The 25193-nt window shown below is 45.3% G+C and overlaps 1 protein-coding gene across 1 annotated transcript in view; it reads right to left on the bottom strand.

Moving 5' to 3' along the window:
- MRPL24 (mitochondrial ribosomal protein L24) overlaps positions 1–24500 on the bottom strand; it is a 74033-nt gene extending 49533 nt beyond the window's left edge. The window contains exon 1 of the mRNA XM_086943717.1: positions 24282–24500. The gene's annotated coding sequence lies outside the window, so the exon portion shown is untranslated. The remainder of the gene's footprint in view (positions 1–24281) is intronic.
- Positions 24501–25193: the final 693 nt, after the last annotated feature.

Raw genomic sequence — 25193 nt, forward strand, 5'->3', positions numbered from 1 at the left:
GATGGTGTTTACGGAAGGAGATTAGGAGTTGAGAATGTGAGGGCGATCTGAGATCAAAAGTCTGTTGTTCATAAACTTTTAAACATTGCTCTATGCACAGCTTAGGATGAGCGGGGAAATAAGGATAAAACAGTATTTAAATTAGTCTTAGTTCTTCTGTGAATCTGGAACACAACACCTGTAGGAGAACATTGGTGTGAAGAAATATCTAAAGCTTTACCATCCGACACACGTTTAATGGAAACCAAACATAAAAGCATGGTAAGCTTAGCTGACAACATTTTTAAAGAGAGTGCAGAATTATCCGGCCAATCAGAGAACAATTTGAGAACAACAGAAACATCCCATAAGTTAGAATACTTAGCCAATTGAAGTTTGGAAAAACAAATTCCTTTAAAAAAACAAATTCCAATCAGCAGCCGACAGATTAAAGGATGTACACCCACTGGCTTACCAGCAATAGGAGAGTGATTTAGGGAAATGGCGGATCTGTACGAATTGACCGTCCTATAAGACTTTACTGCACTAGCCTCAGAAGCCAAGAAGTTGACCACAAACGTTAAAGGGGCTGAAAGGGGATCGACATGCCTTTCCATACACCAGCTTGTCCAAAGAGACCATGCAGACTTGTAAGCTTTGGAGGTCCCTGGGGCACAGGCCTTGCTGATAAAGAGTGAAGCTTCTTGTGAAAGGAGAAAGTCAGGAGGGGGAGGCGAGAAACTTTCCAAGCCGAATGCACCAGAGTGTTGTCTAGAATCTGGCTGTGAGGACATCCTAAAGGATTCAGAAGCAAATCCTCGCGAGCCGGCAGAAGTACCGGGAAATCCACAGTCATTTCCAACAGGGACGGAAATCAAACTTGGGATTGCCAGAAAGGGGCCACAAGGACCAGGGAGGTCGATTGTCGACGAACTTGGGAAAGAACCCTGCTGATCATGAGAAAAGGAGGGAAAGCGTAGTTGAGGTGGAGGGACCAATCTCTGAGGAAAGCTGGTGGATCTGGACACCAACTGGAGAAACAGGGCAATTGGGCGTTGAGGCCGGAAGCAAAGAGATCGACAGAAAAGGGACCCCCAGAAAAGAGAGAGAATGGAAGATGGATGGCAACAGCTTCCAATCGCTGGAGTCGGAGATAGCGAGAGTGCCAGTCCGCCACAGCGTTGAGATCTCCCGTGAGACATTTCGCTGTAAGGGAAAGTTGGTTCGACAGGCAGTACTCCCAAAGACTCTTCGCCAGCTCTGCCAGGGGTTTGGACTTGGTACCGCCGAGATGATTGATATAACGGACCGCAGAAACATTGTCCATTCGTAGAAGAACGGAGCAGCGCACCCTGTTTTTTTACAAGCTTTAGATTGCAAAGGAACCTGCAAGCATCTCTAAACAGTTGATGTGCAATTTGGACTCCTCGCGAGACCATGTACCGCCAGTCGATATTGGTCCACAGCGGGCACCCCGACCTGAAGGGCTTGCATCTGATTCTAACACAAGATCTGGGGCAGAAGCGAAGATAGTACGGCCAATTCACGCATGCAAATGGTCGATCCACTGAAGCTCCACACGAGATTCGTGATCCAAGGCGATGAGATTGGCGTAGGCCAAACCTTGATGCAACAGTCTGATCTTTAGACGCTGAAGGGCCCGATAATGAAGGGGGCCTGGAAAAATGGCTTGAATGGAAGCGGAGAGCAGGCAGACAATCCGTGCCAGAGATCTGAGGGAGATGTGGTTGGACATAAGAACGAGGGCAATCTCCGATTTGATGGTCAAGACTTTTGATTGGGGAAGGAGAAGGGAAGACGTGGAAGCGTCTACCAGAAAACCCAGGAACTCGATAGTCTGAGAAGGAGAAAGCATCAATTTCTTGTGATTGAGAAGGAAACCCAGATCCAGGAGCAAGGCTTGCGTGGTTTGGAGATCGGCTAGAAGGCGTGGTTTGTCAGAGCTCATGATTAGAATGTCATTCAGGTAAATGATAAGCCTGATCCCTAGCGAACGAAGGAAAGCTACTACTGGTTTCAGGAGTTTTGTAAAGCACCAAGGTCCTGAGGAAAGGGAAAGGCCAGGTAGGGTTCCACAGTGGTATGTGTACAGCGCCTTGAGACCCCTTCGGGGTTGATTTGTGCGCTATATAAGCACTACATTTACTTTTTTTTTTCTTAGGTCATGCCCAACCATTGGAACTGAAGAAATTTGGAATGAGAAGGATGGATGGGACGGTGAGGTAAGCGTCCTGAAGATCCAGTCTGACCATCCAATATCTTGGACAAAGGGTATCTCTTAGATGGATGATCGTCTCCATTTGAAGCGGCGATAAACCACTAATTGGTTGAACCATTTTAGATTTATGACTGGGCAAAATTTTTTGTTCTTTTTCTGAACTAGAAAAATGGAACTTAGAAAACCTGAGGGATCGAAGGGGGTGATTAAGATAGCCTGTTTTTGAAGAAGAGATAGAACCTCTGCCAAGATTAAGTCGGACATCTCGTTTGAAAACACCAGAGGAGGAGGGAACTAAGTCTGGAAAGGCGGCGCGTAAACCTCTATAAGATATCCCTGAACAGTATTTAGCGCCCATGGGTCTGAACTGATAATCTGTCATTTTTGAAGAAATAACTTTAAATGGGAGAGGGGGGGGGAGGAAGGCATACCTTGTTGGTTGTTGTAGTTGGAGCAATAGTTCTTTTGACCCCGACCTTTGTATCGTCTACCCAGCTGCGGATAAAACTGGGGCTTGTAGTCCTGAGAATTGGAATGGGAGGAACCTCTGGAGCCTTGATTGTTGTAGGGACAGCTGGAAGAGCGACCCCAGCCTCTGCCGGCCCGGCCAACAACCCAAGAGCTGAGCCTTATCCAATAAGGTGAAGGTGGACACCAAACTACTAAGGTCTTTGACCAGAGAATCTCCAAAGAGAAAACCATTGGCCTTGATGCCCGGATCTTGAGGAGCCAAATTAGACAACTTGGGATCTAATTTAACACCTTGCATGCTCATGACGAGGTCAGCTTGTCATGAGCCACGGTGCTCGTGTGCTCATGACGAGCTGAGCTCGTCATGACCATTGGAACGCTCGCATGCTGGGCTAATTCCCCTGCTGTGCCAGCATTCTACACAAAGTTGCCGTTGCCGACTTTACCTCAACATAAAGGCCACGCTGGAACGGCTGCGCAGCTGAAGTAATTACTGCTGTGGTCCCTCTTTTCCGTAACTGCTGCCACGTAACTCTGGGGCTCTTGCTCATTTATTTTGAATATTCGCTGCTACTCTGCATATTTGCACATTCTGCATACCTGCACATTGTAAATGAACTCGTTTTTACTCTGCTTTTAATGTTTTCTCTCTAAATTCTGTGTATAGCTAATGTTTATGAGGGCAATTTACCTGTAGTCTTGTTGGAGGCTTCCCCGGTCCGTCACGGTCGATACCACTTGTACGGAGGGAAGGACCTCATTAGTTTCAAGTTTAGGCTACTCACTGTGCACTCACTTCCGGCGGTCAGCACTCTAGTTGCCGACTTTTCCTCAACATAAAGGCCACGCTGAAACGGCCGCGCAGCGGGCGCGATCCGAAGGCGCGCCAAAGGCAAGCCCGTCTGCGCCTGTATCGGGTCCAGGGCCGGAAATCCTGTCTCATGAGCTCCCGAAAATTCTCCTCTGACCACATACTCTGGTAAGAGCTTGCAGCGACTACGCCCACCATGGTATAATAAATGCCGTCAGTTTGACTGCTGTCATTTGATAAAACCGGTGTACCCCGAATGTCCAGGCTGCGACAGCGTGCTGCCAAAGATGTAGGTCGTGCCTCTTAGCGGTCAAGAAAGCCCACGGTCATGGGACCCTACAAATAATGAAATACAATTAGCACTCATCAATGCAAGATCATTGGTGAAGCATAGATACGAAATTGCAGATCTTATTATGGGCTATAAAATTGATGTTTTATTTGTGACTGAGACATGGGGTGATGACTTGTCAAATTTTGATTTTAACATTGCGACTCCACCAGGCTATAGTAATTACAGACTAGACAGGCAGTTAAAAAGAGGGGGCGGCCTTGCGGTGATACACAAAACCTAATTAGGTTATTTTTATTCAAAAATAGATACACCAGACTGTGAAGTATTGCTTTTCAAAATCACTTTTTCCGCCCAAGAATCTTTTAAAGGCCTTCTGATATATCGCCCACCAGGTCCTAGAACTGAGTTTCTAGTAAATATCCACTCTTTGCTAGAGTATGGCCTCTCCTCAAAATCTTTTACAGCGCTGGGAGATATGAACTTTCATTTGGAAACTAGGGAAGACAGAGATACGGAGGAAATGTTAGATCTTACTGCAGAATATGGTCTTAGTCAGCCGATTCTGGGCGCTACCCATACGGAAGGACATACTCTTGATGGCCTGTTTACTAACGACCCAGCTATTTCCAAAGTCACTACTTTTCCAGTAATTTGGTAGGATCACCAAGTTATTGTTTTTAAATAGAAGCTTTCTTCTTCCAAGGATCCTAATGAGAACATAAAGACCATAAGTAGGGCTTGGCAAAAAATTGACCATAATACTCTGCTCAATGAGCTTGGCAAATAGTGAAGAGAAGGTGGAGGAGGATATTGAGTTGGCAGCTACTAAATATACCCGGTGGCTTGAATCTAACTTTTTAAAATTAGCCCCCAATACCCAGATCAATAAAAATATGAAATTACCTTCAGCCCCTTGGTTCTCTGAAGCGCTAAGGATAGATAAGCAGGCATGCAGGAGACAGGAAAGGATTTGGCGGAAAAAATATGAACTAACAGAGAAAAGTAGATACAAATCTATGATCTCAGCTTTTAAGAGAAAGCGGATTGAAGAAAGGACTCTTTAGTATACTTCAAAGATTGAAAAAGTTAGTGGGTCAAGTAAAGAACTTTTTCGTACATTGAAAAATTTAACTACAGTCTAAAGAGATGAACCTACTATTACTAGTCAAGATTTTTGCAACGCCTTGGCTCCCTCTTTTAGATCCAAGGTTGAGGATATCTATGAGCAGTTTACTCAATCAGCTGCAGTGGATAAAACATTTTCAAATGACACCACTGAACATACTTTGTGGTTCAAGTTTGCGCCGACTTCACCCTCACAAGTCACCAAACTAATAACTATGATCAAGTCTGGCTCGCCAGAAGATCCTTGTTCCCCTAAAATCCTACCTTCCATCAATAATTTGGTTGGTCCCCATCTCTCTAAAATATTTAACCAAATGATAAATCAAGGATCTTTCCCCACTATATGGAAGAAGGCTTCTATCTTAACTCTCTTAAAAAAAAGCAATTTAGATGCAATGGACACTGCCAATTACCGACCGATCTCAAGAATCCTCCTGCCAGCTAAGATAATGGAGAAGATCATGAATGGCGAACTGGAAAATTTTTCGCGGACAATAAAGTTTTAGATCATAGCCAGTCTGGTTTTAGACCGAATCATAGTACTGAGTCTGCTCTGATCAAGACCACAGAGGAAATACGTATGTCATTGGATAGCGGAGGTTCCGCGACCCTGTTGCTGCTGGACCTATCCGCAGCATTTGACACAGTGCATCATTCTCTCTTAGTTCGTCGTCTAAGGGAGATTGGTATCGGAGGCAAAGCCCTTGCCCTGTTTACATCGTTCCTATCTGAGAGAACTCAATCAGTACACTTGGGGAATTTTAGGTCGGAATCATTTTCTCTTCCCTGTGGGGTCCCCCAGAATTCCTCTTTAAGCCCTATGCTTTTTAATATTTACGTAGCAGAGTTAGCACCTCTGATTAGAAGCTTCAATTTGATCCCTACGTAATATGCTGATGATACTCAGCTGTTGATTTCTACAGTCGATAAGGACATTAATCACTCTCTTAACCTCTACAACTGCATGTCGTCTCTTAGCCACTGGATGAGTACACATTGCTTGAAGTTGAATTCAAGTAAGACAGAGGTGATAATGTTTGGACATATTTCTCCCCCCTGGTCTCCCGCCTGGTGGCGGGATAGTCTCGGACCTCCCCCTACACCGGTGATAATAGCAAAAAATCCTGGGGTCATTATAGATGGAAAGTTGAACTTTAAGAGCCAAGTTTCTAAAGTAGTGTTGTCTTCATTTTATATTATTAAGACAATTAGGAAAGTTATGCCATTCATCCCTAAATCCTGTAGAAAATCAGTAGTCATTGCTCTAGTTTTGTCAAAACTTGATTACTGTAACAGTTTGTACATCAAGGTCCAGGCTGTCCTTCTCAGGAAGCTGCAGGCAGTACAAAATTCGGCGTTAAGACTGATCCTGGATATTCCAAAATTTTAATCGGGAAGAGGAGAAATAAGAAAACTTCACTGGCTGCCAGTCTGCCAGCGGATACAGTTCAAAACTCTCTGCATTGCACATAAGACACTACATAGAGAAGGACCAAGGTTCTTAGAGAACTTGTTCAAATGGTACTCCCCAAATAGAGTGCTGAGGTCAGCTAATGCCTACCTTATGCAGCCGACCAGGATCCATAAGATGAACTGGGGTGGAAGGAGTTTAGCATTTAACACTATCAAAGAATGGAACTCCCTCCCGTTGTATCTGAGAAAAATCACCCTTCATTTGGAATTTAGGAAACAGCTTAAAACCTGGTTATTTCAGCAGTAGTACAGTAGGGTTCAGCAGTATTTGGTTCATTAGTGCCAAAACGCCTGAGGGTATTCGTGCGCTGTACGAATTTTATTAACATTAACAGGTGTGGTCATGACGAGCTCAGCTCGTCATGAGCCCACGAGCACTGTGCCTCATGACGAGCTGACCTCGTCATGAGCATGGGGGCGCTGTGCGCGCCCCCTCCCCCCAGCACAGCGGGGCAATATGCCCCGCAGGGAAGGGGTTAATAAGCAACCCTTTACGGCGCATGTGCGTGATGGCAGCATTGGCGTTGCCCAGAAGACAAAAGGCACGCTGGACACACATGGAAACATCGTCCGCTGAAAGGTCAGAACCATCCAAGTGGGCAGATTCTGCCATATCAAAAATAAATGCCAAAGGGCCTACAAGTCAAGAAGCTTATCTTGACAAGTGGACAATGCCTTGTCAACGCCCATGCGAGGGTCCTTCCCAAATTTGGAGAAAAAAGTAAGGAGAGGCTGGTCAATAGCGGGAACCAGGGGAATCTTCTCCGCCAAGGAGGGTTTTGGACATTCAGATTTGAGTCGTGATCCGACTGTGGACTCCAAAGTGAGACGAAGTCTGGCCGATAAATATTCCCCCACATGAGGGGCAGGAGACCATTCTGTGGAATTAGGGTGGCGTATGGAGGAAGGATCGAACATTGGAACGCCCTCCGAATCCATAACAGGTTGAAAAGCAAAAGAATCTGACCTGAATTTCTTAGAAGGGGGGGGGGGAAGGATGGTCAGAAATATCGAAAAGGTCACATAGATCATCTGCGTCAGGGATGTCATCATCAGTGTCCAATATGGTGGATATATCCAATTTCTTTGGTGCCTCTGCGTGCTTTGATTTTGATTTGCGCTTGCCCATGGAGCTCAACAACCCCTCCTTAGTAGGAGGCCTGGGAGGCACATTGTCCTCAATCAGATGCGAGGAAACCTCGCTTGCCGTCAATGACGCAGATTTTGAAGTATGTGAAGGAGCAGAGAAAACCACCTTTTTATGTCTGCTATCCCACGCAGACTGGGCCAAGGCTTTGGACAAAATACTTAACATTGTGTTTTCCATGCCTTTTGACATTCGTTTCATTGAAACCTCCACAGCATGGCTGCATTATTTCTAAATCTCTTGCAGGCCACAGCCCCCTGTTCATTTCCTCCCTTCTCCACCCGTACGTCCCTTCTCGCAATCTTCGGTCATCCCAGATGGCCTTGCTATCAGTTCCCAGATTCAAGAGGAAGAAACACGGTGGCCTCAGGTTCTCATTTCTAGCCCCATCCTTTTGGAATTCCCTACCCCTTCCTCTTAGGCTGTCTTCTCCTTACTCCACGTTCAGATCCCTTCTTAAAACCTTCCTTTACACCGAGTCTTATAATTAGTTGTTATCCCTTGTTCTTTTCTTTGCTCCCTCAGCACAAGCGCCAAGAAACCTAATGGTGCTAGCCGCGCTTAATACATTTATTTAACATAACATAACATAACATAACATAACATAACATAACATTTTCAACAGAAGTGTTGATAAATTTGTTCAGGTCATGTTTGAAGGCTTCACCTTCTTCAGCCATTTCCACACGCTCTGGAGACCTGTCTGTTTCCATAGTAAAAAGTTGTAAGGAAGCGAGGGAGGAAGGGGTTAACAATTCTCCAAGCCGGGAAAACAAAAGGAGAAACACTCCCAGAAAGGCGGGGCCAAAGACGGGAAAACGCTCAGACACGAGCGTGTGGACCGGGAGAGAAGCGTTGCAGAGAACTCCGGTAAGGGCTGGGAACAAAAGGCAGTTTTAAGCTAACGGGGCAAAAACAAAGGCACCAGAAATGGAAACGCTCGAAGAGCACGAGCGGGGAACTGCGCCACAGGGGTAAACCAAGCACAGCGCTCCGGCGGGGGGAAACGGAGCGGAAGGCGTGAGACGCGTTCCAACACCGCTAGCAAGGCGCAGGAATTACTTCCGCACTTAGCAAACAAAGCACAAAGCAAAATAAGACACAGAATATAAGTATCAAAAGGAAGCATTTAAATCAGTACACATTAAATATATACGAGCACAAAGATAAACACTTATCTGACTGCGAGCAGCAAGAAAAGAAGAAGCTGCGCAATCAGATGTGACATTTTATAGGTTACTGTGTCATGATTGGTTGTTTGATATCATGTTCTTTACATTCCCATTTGTGTTCTTTACATTCCCATTGGCCAGTGTGGTTTACCCGGGCCCCTGGGAACTGTAGTTTTTACTACTTATCTTGGCTGCTGTGATAATAAAGGTAAGATAAGAAAGCATAATGGGAGCCTCCGGTCTTGCCATAAAATTGCTGTCAATTGACTGCCTAAGGATGAAAGAACCTGGGTAAACAAAACCACCAATATTAATGGCAATTTTGTTTTTTCGCTAAATTACTAGGACCAGTTCCTTATATGCTCTTATGGATGAGGGATAGAATTTTAAAACAACCTCTTTTTTTTTTTACCGGAAGCCAGTGAAGAATCCTCAGACTGGGTGCTGATAGAGATCTTGGTGGGAGACTTAAGATGAGTCTGGCAGCTGTATTCTGCAGAATCTGAAGTTTGGAGAGTAGATCTTCCTTTAGGGAGGCTAATAAAGCGTTCCCATAGTCCAGACGGCTTACAATAAGACCCTGCACAAATGATTTCCTAGACTCTATAGGGAGCCATTTGGACATTTTGCATAGTTTCAGCAGGATCCCATAGCAGGTGCCTATTGCAAGATTGACATGGTTTTTCATAGACAACTTGCTGTCAATAGTTATTCCGAGATTGGCATCCCCCAAACAAGCAGTGCGCAATCAGAATGATCTCTGTCTTGCTGCGGTTGAGCCGTAGTTTGTTGTTGCTGATCCAGTTGTTAATATGAATCATGCAATTTTTAAACCGAGTCATTGTGTCAGCCGGGTCGGAACCAAACGTGATCAACAGTCGAGTGTCATCAGCATATGACACTGCGTCAAAACCATAGGACCTTTTTACCCTGGCCAAAGGTGTTACATAAAGGTTGAAAAGCATAGGGCTCAGGATAGAGCCCGGAGGGACTTCTATACTTACAGACCTACTACATGAGGCTAGGGTACCTATATGTACTGTGGTTGTGCAGTTCATTAGATAGTTTTTGAACCAGTCCAGGGCTTTCCCTCAGACTCCCAGAGTCGTCGTTCTAAAATGCTATGGGAGATGGTGTCGAAGAAGGCTGACAAATCCAAAAGGACCAGCATGGCTGATTCTCTGTTATCTAGGGCCAACCTGATATTATCAATCACCTCTACCACTGCTGTTTCGGTACTATGTGCCCAGGGCCGGACTGGCCATTGCAGGCACCGGGCAATCCCCCGGTGCGCCGCACGGGTGGTGGGCGGTTTTGTGCCCCTGGGGACGTTTTTGTTACAGGGCCGTTGGACCTGTACCAAAATCGGCTGAAAACCGGCCCGGCAAAGAGCTTGGCTGCACCTCAACCCCCCCCCCCCCCAAGAGTGGGGAGGGGGGCAGGCCAAGCACTTTGCCAGTGCTGGTTGTGGTTCCCAGTCCAGCCCTGTATGTGCCGACCGAAACCCTGATTGCGATGGATCTAGCAAACCGTGATCTTCCAAATGGGTAGTTAGTTGTTTATTTATCAGGGATTCAAGCACCTTCCTGAAATAAGGCAGCAGCGATGTGGGGTAGACAGGTACCCTCGGATCTGAAGTTGACTTTTTCAGAATTGGCTTGACTTGCGCCGTTTTCCATCTAGTCAGGACCACGGCTTGGTCTAGTGACATGATGAATATCTCTGTAAGTTTGGTTATTAAAAGAGGTGCTATATTAATGCAGGCAGACGGTGGGAGAAGGTCGGCTGCGGAGCCTGATTTAATCTATTGCTAAGGCTACGAAGACTTCTTCTTGAGTAACCACTTTAAATTCCGACAGTATAGGCAGAGTAAGATGGCTATTGATGGCAGGGTGAGAGTCCACATTGTTGTTGTCATGCTGAGGAAAAGACCATGCTGAGGATAAATACCTTTGACCTTTTCATCAAAAAAGGAAGACAAAGTGTAAGCCCAGTCTTGTGTCCCCCTCCCAAGACTGGGCTGACACTTTGTCTTCCTTTTTTATCAATATGCTGGTCGGTGTGAGGGTTGGTAAACTCCTTCAATATTTTATAAAGCTCTTTATTGGAGTTTGCACCATTGTTACACCTGTCTGTCAAATACAGCTTTTAATGGCCTGTTTAATAATACTTAGGTAAGTACAGTGGATATGGTTGTATCTTATACGGTCCTCAATTGCTTTAGTTTTCCTCCTTGATGTTCAACAGTCCTACTGAGCTGTTGGTCAATCTTTAGGACGGACGTAAACCATGGTGACGCTTTAGTCCTGATCTTGACCCTTGACAAAGGTGCCACTGTATTTAGAGTCAGTGTGATTGAGACTGCAAAAGCTGTGGGTACCTGATCAACATTTTCTGTGTGAGACACAGACTGGAAGTTGAAATGAACTGAGGATGTTGCTTGAGTGACTTTACGCCAGGGTCTGATCCAGATGGAGTCATTATTATGGCAGTTATTCGAGACATCAATGGGTATACAACATTTTTATAAATTGTGGTCTGCCAAAGTAGAGGTAAAGGTTGCTCTCCTGTAAGTTTGGTTGAGTTAGTGAATGGCAGATCCAGAGTGTGGCCAGCCTGATGGGTAGGTCCCACCACCATCTGCACCAGTCCCGGCGTCTCCAGAGTCGTTACCAATTGATTAGTGTTGGGGTCCGATAATAGCTCTGCATAACTGGGGTGCAGAGTGTTGGTTTCTGCCATCTATGCCCATACACTGCAGGAGCGATGAATGACCCGATCCACTACCCTAGCCCATAAGCGACTCACTGAGGGTGAAACAATGAGACAGCAGAGGAGCAATGGACAGGGGGCGGGAAAAGGGATTTGACAAATAAGGGACCCCGGGAATTCTTCTATGGACTTCTGCAATGACCAGAGTGTTCTTATCTCCACGTGACTGCACCTACAAAACAGGTAAGGTTTACAGTCTAACATTTATGTCACTACAACACATAGTACTTCTCAATGTGACCATGCCCAGTAATACCCAGAAACCTTCTTACCCGCAGTAGCTGTGCCTGAAGTCTTGTGGAGGTGTCCAGAGTTGAAAAGGTATCAATTGCAGTGCATAAAAGTAAAGGGGCTAAGGAACCTAGAGGGAATCTGAAACACGCAGAGTCTGTCAATAAAGGAGGAAAAAGTCGTTATGACGACTGAAAAAACCTCCTTGGGATTCTTACAATGTCCACACAAAGAACGGGGAATTAATCAGGCAAGGACGCTGTACACCACCGGCTTCCAACGCTGCTTCTGCTCGAACCGGAAGCGCCCGACTTTCACTCCACCCAACACAACGATGTCGATGGGGTAGGAAAGACGCGGAAATGCGCCTATCGTAACTCCCACAGTCTTTAGTGAATTACTATCGTAATCCGGCCGGACTACTGACGATTGTTCAAGAGAGCGCTGGAGCCCCGGCAACCCCCATAACCCATCTGGGCTATAAGTCTCAACAGACAAGGGACAACAACAAGGGGGGGGGAACAAAACGAATACAGGAACCAAAGAGCAGGGAAGGAACGGGGACAGGATAGGAATGGGGCAAGGATATCCAAAAAACAAGGAGAGGTGCTCAAAGGTGCTCACGAGCCCGTGAACAACAGCCTGCAGAACACTGAATCCAAAATCGTCCCGAGCCCAAGACCAGAAACCACATGGAATAGATATCAAGCAAGGTGGGAAGGGAGAAGGCAGCATTTAACTCCCCCCAGCAGGTCACATGAGCACACGGACATGGTCACAAAAAGAGGACTACACCTGAATCCCAACACAGAGGCCCCCTAAAATAAAACCTGCTGCATCCTTGATACTTGAGCCTCTAGAGACAACTGCTGCATCACACGCTAACAGGAAAACTGGATCTTTAAGTCCTATTAGCTGTTATGCTATTGCAACTGTATTTACACAGTACTTACTACCCCTGACGGGACATTGAAGCAATTTACAGCGTGTAGCACGCTACTCCGGAATCCAAGATTACAGGTTAATCTAGTGGTTATTGCGATTAGTCATGTGCTCTCAAGAAAAATCGCATACAATTACTCCAGTTACTTAGTGATAGAGGCTTTTTGGTTTAAGGTGATTGGTTGGTGTAGTTGACTGGCAGACATTAGGTCATGTTAGGATATAGGAATAGGGTTTTAAAGAGGGGTGGTTAAGATCTATGAAATCAGGTTATGATCCATGGAATGATTATCCGTCAATTACAGAATTACAATAAACTGGATTAAGACAGAGGCACGAGTCCAAAATGAGGCTATACTCAGAAATAGAAAGCATGTGGAGGATGGAAGGTAAGAAGAGGGCCACTCTGGAAAAAAAAGTAGCGGAATCAAGCGGAAGTCAGTCAAGGTCAATTTTTCATGCAGGGTTTTAGGAGTATAGTGGGAGAAGGCTTTCTGAGATACCAAGCAATCGGAGGACGTAAGCCGTAGAAATAAACAATTTATACATAGTGCTCCAAACCCGGGCAGACAACAAACATGCAATTCTGATTTACACACAGCATTTAAACAGGACGCGTCTGAACCTGCCTCGTGCCAAGCCTAGGGTACCGCTTTTAAACAGTCTGGAGTATCCCAATCTTAGTACGGGGTCTAAATTCTGCACAAGGGGGGTTGGCATTGAAAAAGCGAAGGTCTTGTTTAAAGATCTACCCTCACTATTCAGTAATTAAAGGTTTTTCACTCACAATTCGCTCTTTGGCACTGGCTGAGAGTGTCTCGCCAATTCACATTCAGATTTATACCATCACATAATCACATCCAAGTGCATATGGTCTGTGTTTTCATGTATTGTAGTATATGTATTGTGCTTATGAGCTAAGCTGGGTGATGAAGGCCTGTGGGTTCAATTTGAAAGCCCCCGTTCTGTTCTTGTGCACAAGATAGGGTGGTGATGTTTTTCCAGACAGTGGAAGGGAGGACAAAGGAGACAAGACTCCTACAAAATTCGATTAGGTCCTTTTGCTGGGAGGGGCTGCTCAGTCTTCCTGTAGCACTGCCACTTGTGGAAGGGAGGGGAGGGAAGGGGGCTGCAGTATCAGTTGTTCAGAGTAAGGAGGGCCTTTACGTTAAAAAAAGATATATTTTGTTGCCTTCCTAGTGACCGTCTTTGTGGCTGTGCATAGCTAGGTGCAGATAGTTCACACTTCGTTGTGCCTTGTTTAGAGCTCCAGGCCGGAGACTACCCCACTGTGAGGAGGATCACCCCACTCAAAGGCTGTCAGGAGAACAGGGTAGAGAGGTGATCGGGGGGAAAAAACACCGCAAACCAGTTCTTCTGCATGCAGATTTCCCACCACAAATGGAGGCCTGTGATGCACAAGTTATACACACACAACTTGCAGCAGGCACTCACCGCATTAAAAACGATCTTGATAACACTATAAAAAAAAGCATTTGCAATGCAATAGGTCTCGCATTTACGCAAGTTTGAGCCGGTGGCATTGTAAATTACAATGCCTTTATTTATGTTTTAGCTTTTAAAACATAAATAAAAGGCATTGTCATTTACAATGCCAATAGCTTAAACTTGTGTAAATGCGAGACCTATTGCATTGCAAATGCTTGTCTTACTACCCGCCTGAATTGCTAATTTTGTATAAACATCTTTCTAATTTTCACATCAGATAGAATTTTCATTTTACTAAATTTTGTAGAGATTAGATCAGAAAACACTTCTATACCACCATGCATAGTGGGGAGGAATGAATCTAGATGTTCATCTAAAGTTGGTGTGACTCCCTTCTTCCACATCTATCCCTGCCCTGTCCAAAAGTTGTGTATTCCCTACAGCGGGATCTGTCTCTGTTCCTTCTAGGGAGTGCAAGTCTTTTGTGTAATCTACATCACAGACTTGTAGAATATCATGTTCTCCTCTTTCATTTGTCAACAACTGTCTTGGTTTTGACTACATGCTGAAGAATTTCTTTAATCTCAGCTTGCGCACAAATTTGAATAAATCCACCCTTGTTTGGGCACAGTCAAAGCCTGAGACAGGACAAAAGGAGAGACCAGGCGATAAAAGGTCAATCTTTCTGGGATAAAGGTATATCAGTTAGGTCAATTACCATGTTCATATGATAGGTTACTTCTTGTACTCCATGTTATCTTCCGCTTGGATTCTGTCTTTTCCCTTTGCCCCCTCACCTTTGTTTCCTGCCACTTTTTGCTGCTGTTGCGGTTTCCATTGTCTGTGGGGGTTGTGCGACGGTCGTTTTATAAACTAGGATATATTACGTATTCACCCACCAAGAACAAGTTGAACGTGACCTCACTGGAAGTGACATCATAAGAAGTGACATAAGAAGTGACAACAGATATTAAGACCTCACACATAGGTTTATCAGGTATATCATGAGTACATTTAAGCGCATTATGAGATTTAACAAATACGATTTGGCATTGGGGTTCTGCCAAAAAAAGTGCTGCAATCCTGACTCAAAATCTGGGCCTCAACTAATACATTTATTGTTTTAAACCCTGCCACAAAGAAATTGGCAACAATGAGAAGCATGGTAGTAGATCTGTTATGTTTAATTGGTTGCAAAGTCTACATTTTAAAATACTTGATTGGTTTAAGGCATCTGCTGCGAAGGTGCCCAGTAAATCACAGGGAATAGTTATTATGGTGAGATAACACTGGTAGTTAATGCACTTGCTGGAGAGATTTGTGTTTTGTGAAGTCTCAGATTTGAATCAAAGTAGTAGAGAAGGTAAATGTATTTCCTACAAAGCACATCATCTAACGCACAGATGACAGATTTTTATTTTATGTAAATAGTAAAGTGGGTTACTGTTTTAACAGAGAGATACTTTTGTTACCTGCAGTTCAGAAATTGAAATCCTTCTAAAGACTACAGTGAGGTATGAAGGACATGTGTGTGACTCCTACACCTTGTAACCCTCACTGTCTCATGTACCTCATCTTGTACATTTACACATGTATATGATTTATTGCCAATGCTTAATGTGTATGTTACGTAAAGAGCTCTGACACCATGCATTGGGTTGCTTAGCGTTATAAAAGAAATAAAACAGTGCTATCGAAATTGTTATTTGTGTAAATACTGGGACAGACCAAAACATCTGACATTTTTATAGTGCATGCACTTATACACAGGGAGTGAACTAAGTCAAAAACGTGCCTCTTAAGTACCTGTGAAGAGATAACAGGCTGTGTACCTTTGTTTCCCTCTTGTGGCATTTACATACTAGTGTGAGGTTCCCTTTTGTGCTCTGCACCAAATGCTGTTGCCCAACAACCAATTTGGACTGGGTGCTTATGATTTCTTTGACTGTACGTTCAGATTACAAACAAATGAATTCCAATATTTTATTTTTATAAAGTGTGAGGTTCCAGGCCCCCCTTCCCCAGTCAGGATATTAAAAAAAAGTAGGCCTGATGGCCCCTTAACTTCAGCCTAGCTGGAGGTGAAAAAAATCTCCCTTGCTGCCGGCACGTTGGTGCTGAAAATGGAAAGCAGACAAGGTACAGGCTCTGATGAACGTGTCCCAGTATCTGAAAAATGTACCGGGACATGTTCAGCATATTTCTGTGAGGCCCAACTTCTTGGTAGGGTGGACGGTGTCCACCCTGTGAAAAGAGTGAGTGGACGCTGTGTACCTACCTATACCCTGACTTGTGACCTGCTGTGAATTCTGGCAAATCACCCGGTGCAGAAAAACAATGTGTATTGTAGTCTGTGTCTGGAGTGGTCTTATGCCATTGAGCATGGTTTGCGTTATGTAAAACTGCCCTATCTCTAATTTCATACACCAAAAATTAAAGACAACACATTAAAATTAGAGGTCAGAAAGAGATACCCATCTTATGACTTAATTGCAAAGTGTGAAATTGGACTATCTGGAATCCACCCTGGCCTCCTTGTTTAACCAAATTGTGTGATCCTAGGCAAATGTTTTTTTTTTTTTTAAACCTCTATTTAGTTTATCACATATGCGTGCACCTTCTAATACGCAAGTTTAGGAAGAGAGTTGTACAAAAACCTCCTTTGCATTTGAATTAATAGACAGTAATGTACTCCATCTATATAATAAGAATGTAGTTCACATATAGGATATATACGACAACATGACTTGTCTGTTAGTTCAATAATAGCATTGTCATCAGGGAAAGGGCAGGGATGTTTCTCAGGTCGTGTTGAAACAGCCTCACTTTTAATAAATACTTCACAAATAATCTGATGAGCTAAATCGAATTACGATTTTGAATCTGAGGATATCTTTCATATTATAGTCTTTATATGTTTTATTATTTTGAACCTTTATGTAGTATAGGTACCAATTTACATGCCAGTGGCTGTTTATTATGGTTATCCAGTATACACAGATACAGGATTTAATCAAAAACGTTACTAACAGTAACAAGACACGTGTAAATATGATCCACATATTAGAATAGCATGAAATTACACAGTGAAGAATGCAGAAGACAGAAACAATATCCACCCTCGAATTGGTGTAATAGGGTATTCATATTCCAACATGATAGTTGTTGCATGATTTACATGTCAAATTGTTTCAATGCTCGGCTCTTGCTCTAAGAGCCAGAGCCAAGCTGCCCGGCTCTGGCTCAGTTTCCCCTGCTACTTTGTTGGCTCACACACTTCTATCTATATGAGAGCACACTGGCTCCTGTGCTCAACTGTTGTGTTGCTCTTTACCTTTAAGGCTTGTGGGTTATAGTAGAATGTTATGATGCCATCTGCAATCCTAGTGGGAATGGCACCGTTGAGAGATTCAACAGGGTGATCAAAGGTGTTATTCAGGCAGCTGTTAGTAAAAAAATGGATTGGACGGTTCAAGTACAAAAGGCAGTCTGGTCTTACAGGACGACAGTGCACACTGGTACAGGGTTGTCTCCCTTTGTTATGATGAGGGGGAGGTTACCGAGAAGTAAAATCAATCCTGGTTGGTTAATGGATGGGAAAAGTGCACAGTGGTCACCTACTGAAGTGAAGAATGACTTGGAGTTGCTTCATTCTAAAAGTAAAGAATTTTATGACAACCACCAGGGTACGAAAGATGTGGAAATTAAAGTTGGTGAATGGGTGCGTGTGAAGAAACCTTACAAAGTACCTAAGGGTGAGAGTCGTTTTGAACCACAGAAACAAGTAATTGAGGTTTTGAGAAATGCAGTTAGACTAAGTGATGAAAGGTTTGGAATTTGAAAAGTATTGCCATTAGTCAAGATCAGTATGATGGTGTGGAGGAAGAAACGCCCTGTATCCCAAATATGTATGATTGGATGGAAGACCATTTTGAGAATAGCTGTTTAAAAAGCACAATTTGCTGGAGTAGGTGGAAACACCAATGGGGTGGTGAATGATTAATTTGCTGTGGGTCAATCCGGTTGAGAGGAGGGGGGGGGGGGGAAGTGTCGGTGTTCACAATGCCGGTGGTGTTTTAAACAATACCAGTGGTGAGTTGAATGTTGAGAGGAGTTTGGGTAAAATAACTCGTACACTATCCTCTTGGCTTAAAGACTATGTTACGGAATAATTAGTGCGTTTATTTTGTTTTGTTTTTTTGGTTGCTAATTTTGTTCCCTTATTTTCCTTTGTTTTGTTGCCTTGTTTTATTCCTTAGGTATGTCTCCTTTCTTTTCTCTTATTGAAGAGAGGGGGATGTGTTGTGTTGCTCTTTACCTTTAAGGCTCGTGGGTTATAGTAGAATGTTATGATGCCATCTGGAATGTGTGTGCTGCATCTTATGATTGTGGGGCAGTTGCAGAGCCGTGGTGTAAGGCAGCAGCTGCTCCCTGACGCTCACCTGTATTAATTACTTTGTTTCTTTAAAGCTTGGTACTACATCATGTGGCTAAGGCCTTCTTTACATCAACTCATGCATGCTCCTTACATGACAAGGGCATTTGTCAGCAATGTGTACTTCATATGTCTTTAGTAAACAACACCTTCCATGCTAGGATAACTTAGTTACCCAGTCCTTATCAGAGTTGGCGAAATAAAAGTACCAGAATTAAAATTCCTGCAGACTTAAATTCAAGCTTGGGAGTACGTGTGTATGTACTATGTGGGTACCTGAACCTAGGTCTTCACATCCAAGCACACGCCTGGCCTCAGATCAACTATGTATGCGTGCGGTCTAGATTCCTCGGCTATGCATTGTGTTATTAGCACATTAACTTATCACAATGAGCTAAGGTTTTAAGCTTATGGTTTCAGAGACTCTACAAAAAGAGCAAGATGATACCCGTGCCCATACAGAAAAGTGCAGAGGACTGAGCAAGGCCTACTTACAGCATCCAGTATCGTAGAGGCTAGATGTTGTGTTAGAAACGGTTGCCATGAGCAACTGCAGCGCAAGATGATGACGTAACAGCACTGAGCGAGAGCAACTGCAGCGCAAGTGGAGGAAGTAACAGCACTGAGCGAGAATGAAAGCTATTTACGTATTCTGGAAGGAATGGAGTCACAGGTGGGATTTTAAAGTGCTTTATAAACCCCGCTCTTGTCAAACAAAGGAAGAAAAAGTTACTACATTAAAATACTTGCAATGCTATAGGTCTCGCATTTAAATGCGAAACCTATGGCATTGCAAACAAACAACTGCATTGTCCCCGCTGCTTTTAAAAGTGAAAGCGCGCATGAAGCACTGAATGTAAACAAAGCACGTCGTGATTTAAGTAGGAGAAACTCAATAAATAAAATAGTACATGTTCCATGTAACAACCAAGTAACGGGGCCAGTAGCCATGGGAGGTGACAAATGACGACATGGCTGTACTAAGGAGGGACTAATAAGCCTATTTAGGAATCAGACAGCATTTACGAAGGACAAAGACACAAGCCAATGAAAAATATGGGCGGGGGGCTTCTCTCCTGTACTGAACTACCACAGATCATCCACAGAGTAGCGCTTGGGCGCTAGCTCAGGCTCGACCTAACAAGGGCACGAATTTCTTGTCAGTGTAAAGTCCTGTGTGTTCCACCTACTGAATTTTTTAAGACCAAAAATACAAGTCAAACGCATATGAAGCCGCATTTCATGAAATGCACTCTTGTGAGACGACTAACTGTAGTTACCACTACACAAGCAGCAAAATAACTTTTCGATGATCATCCATTTCCGACCGGTCGATTATTTTAGTTATAAGCAGGATCCACAGGAATAGGGGGTCTGGGGAAAGCACTGGGGTCTGCACATAAAAGGGCCCCCCAGTTGCTACCAGCCAGTTGTCTAAAGCCCAGGGCCGGAGACGCCAAGTGCCAACTTGAAACACCTCAAAGCCATTCCATTTAATGAGCCTAGCAACACAATTACCTCATTCGCTTTTACTACTGGGCAGTGCTTTAAATGGACCGGTACGGTCAGTACTTTTTAGGTCTTGCCTACGCAGCGCGCATGCACTGCATAGGAGACCTTTAAACGTCGTACAGCTCTTCTTCCAAGCACGTACTCGTGCTTGTGGCGGCATACAGATTGTAGGAGTGCACAGCGGGGCGCCACAAGCACGAGTGTGTGCTTAGAAAAAGAGCAGACTGCACGTGCACATACGCACGCAGGCGGCCAATGCTTGTTGGGGAAGGGAGCTCATTTTGTGCTTCATAGCGCCTCGTTGCCATATCCCAATCCTGTAATGTCTGGCATTGTTCAGGGATTTTAACTCGAAGCTGCCACCAGCCACGCCTCCGAACTCACCTGGACCGACCACCGCTGCGTCCATTTCACCTTCCAGAAACCCGTCACACGTCACCGCACCCTTCAGATCCCCCAACGTCGCTGGGGCAAGGTCACCAAGGAACTCCTACAGACACACCTCTAACTGAACCCACCGACTAACCCCACCGACCCCGAGGAGGGGGCCCACACCCTCAGACTCTGGATGATAAACTGAGCCAACAACCTGGCCCCTATAAGACAGCGCACCAACAGGGACACCAGCCAGAGAGCCAGCTGGTTCACCCCGGAACTCCTAGTCTCCAAGCGCACCTGTCGGAAACTGGAAAACATCTGGCACAAAGAGAAGACACCCCACAGCCGCGCCGCCCACAAAGACGCCACCCGCAACCACCACAACCTCATCAGGACTACCAAGAAGGCCTCCTTCAAAGACCGCCTCGACAACAACGCACACAACAAGGAGCTCTTCAACATCATGAAGGAGCTCTCTAACCCTAGCTCCTGCACCAACGACATCCCACCGTCTCAAGCCCTGTGCGATGCCCTCGCTGCCTTCTTTCACAACAAGATCTTCGACATTCACGACAGCCTCATTCCTCGGTCCATCCCTGCCAACCGCACCACACCGGACCCACCGAACACGACCACCTCACCACGTGGACCAACGTGAACACCGAGGACACTATCAAGACCATGAGCACCATCCACTCAGGCGCCCATTCCGACCCTCTCCCCACCACGTCATCAACAAAGCTGCCAGCTCCATCGCACCCTACATGCGTAACATCATCAACCTCTCCTTCGAGACGGCAATCTTCCCCGAGAGCTTGAAGCACGCCAAGATCAACGCCCTGATGAAAAACCCCAAGGCAGACCCGGGCGACCTCAAGAACTTCCGGCCCATCTCCCTGCTTTCGTTCCCAGCCAAGGTCATCTAGAACATCGCCAACACCCAACTTACCCGATACCTGGAAGACAAAAGCATCCTCGACCCCTCCCAGTCAGGCTTCTGCAGGAACCACAGCACTGAGACCACCCTCATCGCCCCCACAGACGACATCAGACTCCTACTCAACAACGGCGAGAGAGCAGCCCTCATCCGCCTGGACCTCTCCGACGCATCCAACACCGTCTGCCATCACACACTACGCACACGCCTCCACAACGCAGGGATCCGCGACAAGGCCCTGGACTGGATCACCTCCTTCCTCTCCGACAGAACCCAAAGGATCCGCCTCCCCCCGTACCACTCCCGAATCACCAAGACCATCAGCGATGTCCCACAAGGATCTTCCCTCAGCCCGACGCTTTTCAACGTCTACATGGCACCACTCGCACACCTCGCCAGACTACACAACCTCAACATAATCTACGCCGACGACACTCAGGTGATCCTCTCCCTCACTGCCAAAACCAACCTCCACGGTGTTATGAAGGCCGTCGCCGACTGGATGCAAAAATGCCCGCTCAAACTGAACACGGACAAGACAGAGATCCCCATCCTCGGGCCCAACCCCTCAGCATGGGACGACTCCTAGTGGCCTGCATTTCTGGGCACCCCCTCCCCCCCCCACACCTACCAACCACGTACGCAAGCTTGGAGTCATCCTCGACCCGAAGCTCAGCATGACCAACCAAGTCAACGCAGTGTCCTCCACCTGCTTCCACATCCTCTGCAAGATCTACAGATGGATCCCGACAGACACATGTAAAACCGGCACCCTCGCCCTCATCAGCAGCAGACTCAACTACGGCAACGCCCTCTACGCCGGAGCCTCGTCCAATCTCATCAACAGACTTCAAAGAATCCAGAACGCCTCTGCACGCCTGATCCTCAACGTACCGCGCCGAGACGACATCTCCCCCACCTGAGAATCCTGCACTGGCTCCCCGTAGACAAGAGAATCAGCTTCAAACTCCTGACCCACACACACAAGGCACTTCACAACACCGGCCCTGCCTACCTCAATGACCGACTCTCATTCAACGTACCTAACAGGAAACTCCGCTCCGCTGACCTGTCTCTGGCCACCGTCCCACGCATCCACAGAACCACTTCCGGGGGCAGGTCCTTCTCCCACCGCGCCGCCAAAACCTGGGACTCCATCCCCCTCCTCCTCCGACAAACTGAAGACCCGCTGACCTTCAGGAGACTACTCAAGACCTGGCTCTTCGACCACTAGCTGCAGCCTCCCCCCCCCCAGCGCCTTGAGACCCTCGCAGGTATGAAGTGCGCTTTAAAAATTCTCTGAGACTGAAACCCTTTAACCCTCACTTTTTATTTGTGTGTCTTGTATATGATAACTAAGAAGTTTTGCATAGCGCTGAGTTTAGGTATGCAGTCATTTTAGAGCGCTATGGTTCGAGCCTCGGACCCCAGAAATATACTGCAGTCTGCACAGATCTTACAGGCTCGTGCCCCTTCCTGTGATGGGTATTCTATGCCTCCGCCAACCCTCACCAGACCAGCTGGAGCCCAGAAAGGTTACTGTCTAGTCCCAAATAGGTCTGATGCGTTTGAGGACGGGAGCCAAGATTTTTGTTGGAGCTTCTCTGTGATGTCTGCTCAGAGGAGCTGCTCGGAATTGGTAAGGCATGTACTCGGGCGCAAGAGAAAACACAGTATTTGGCACCACCTAGTGGCGGTGCTTGTTAGCTGCATCAAAAAGAACAAGCATTGGAATAGCGAATAGGTCTCGCCTTTGGGACCTTACAAGTATTTAATTATGCAGCACAATATCCTTGGTACAACATCAACTGATGCATGGCTAAACACTTATAATGTCCCAAAGGCGAGACCTATTGGCTATGGGGATGCTTGTTTATTCTGAGAGGGAGCGTACTGGCACTTCTCAAGAGAAATGTAATACTTTTAATAGGAGTGTACCAGGACTTCTCAGAAACAAGCAGGTACTCTGGTACAGAGTACCTGCACTTCTATTTTTCCATTTCAAGCACTGCTGCTAGGTAGTTTTTGTTAACCTCTGGAAATAAGCTGTGGGATGTTGCCCCATATTTTACAGACTTCCTTGAATTTATATCATGCGCCATGCCTAGCATGTTTGAACATTTTAATCTATATCTGGGAACATATTACAAGCACACGTTCCCCCGAAGAAAAAGAAAAAAACAGTCCCAAGTGACTTTACATTTACCCCTAAAAGGACTTTCAAGATATATTTGCAACTACCTAGCAATAACACTCCACTGGTCTCCATAATCACGCAGGCGCGTTCATGCCCCCTAACAATAATAACCCCGGTACAGAAACAAACCAGTATCTGTCAGCCTCATCCTTTACCCCACTCCAGTTCAGGCCTGCGCCTACCTTCCAGGGCTCCATATGGCGCTGAAATGTAGTTATGTGACTACTGTCTGTGATAAGTAGCAGCTGTATATGTTAGAGTAGGTTGCTGCTGTCTACTGTGTGGCATGTAGATGCTGACGTATATTATGTAGCTGCAGGCGTGGCTTAATTATACATCTATTTAGCAAAACGTAGGTCTTTTCTGTTATTTACAAAAAAATGGTATTAAGTAAACAAATGGGGTCAGTGACTATACCGAGACTATGCAGATGTGAATACTTCTGTTATGAACTTAAGGTTTCATCGAAAGGTCTAAACATCATAGGTACTTGCAGCTGCAGGAAAGGAGCCCAGTCCGCCCTATCAACTACGGCAGGACTAGATGACTGCGAGGAACGTCACTCTGTCTGCAATAGTTGCTACTCAACATGTACGGCGATCTGAAGTGCTGATCCCTTGCCTGGCTCGCATCACTCCGCGGATGACCCACATATAGGGTTTCCTTCATGACCTTTGCAGTTTACCCCCAGTGAAGGTAGTTGTAGCGTCACTCACCTGCGTCCTCACTAGTTTAGTGATAATGTATTGGCGTCGTCTGGTCACGTTCTTGTCGGCAGGTTGTGTGTTGGAAAACGTCTTCAATTACATTTACTAGCCGATGTCCAGCATATTACTGTCACCTATGCAAGCCTATTTGCCAACACATGGTAAGAACACCAACATGGATCGTCTTGCACCGACGTTCAGCGTCTGCGCACTGCTCGTTTTACGCATGCGCACGTCTTCAGTGAGGCTTCGAAATGATAATAAAGAACTAGAGTGCTAACTAATCGTAAAGAACGTGATGCTTCATTCGCCATGCTACAGCGCGAATCTTTTTTAGAATTCACCACCTACTCCCACATAAGGTCTGTCTCGTGTTGGCCTGTAACAATAATTTAAAGCGTTTTTAACTGTGTAAAAATGTTTTAAAGTTTTTATTTTTTTTATTTTAAACGTTTTACCTTAATTTTACAAGGCGAGATGAAACAGACGGGAAAGGGTGGAATGTATGGTTACATGCAAGACTTTTAAGTGGGATTAGAAACTATAATAGATAAATGCAGTAGGTTTCACCTATGTGATTAATAATAAGCTTTTTTTGGTGTAAATTATAGCTTGGTGAGCAGGTGTGCAATATAAGTTACTGAAACTCTGAAAGTGTTATAATTTGTTTATTGAGAAATGCAATTTATTGTGTTGTTACTGGCACTATTAACCGAGGAGATTAGGTAGAGGGTAGAGGACAAAGAGAAAAAAAACATTTCCCCAGACCAGTACTTTTGAAATGGGTGTAGCTATGGGTAGATTAGGTAAAGGGCGAAGGAAAACCCAAACAAAAGCACTGCACTGTGCTGGCAAAACCTGAAAAATGTGTGTTGACACTAGGACATTAAATAAAAGGAATTGGACAAACTATAAATATGC

Source organism: Lissotriton vulgaris, chromosome 11 (genome assembly GCF_964263255.1).
Source record: "Lissotriton vulgaris chromosome 11, aLisVul1.2, whole genome shotgun sequence".
NCBI classification, from domain to species: Eukaryota; Metazoa; Chordata; class Amphibia; order Caudata; family Salamandridae; genus Lissotriton; species Lissotriton vulgaris.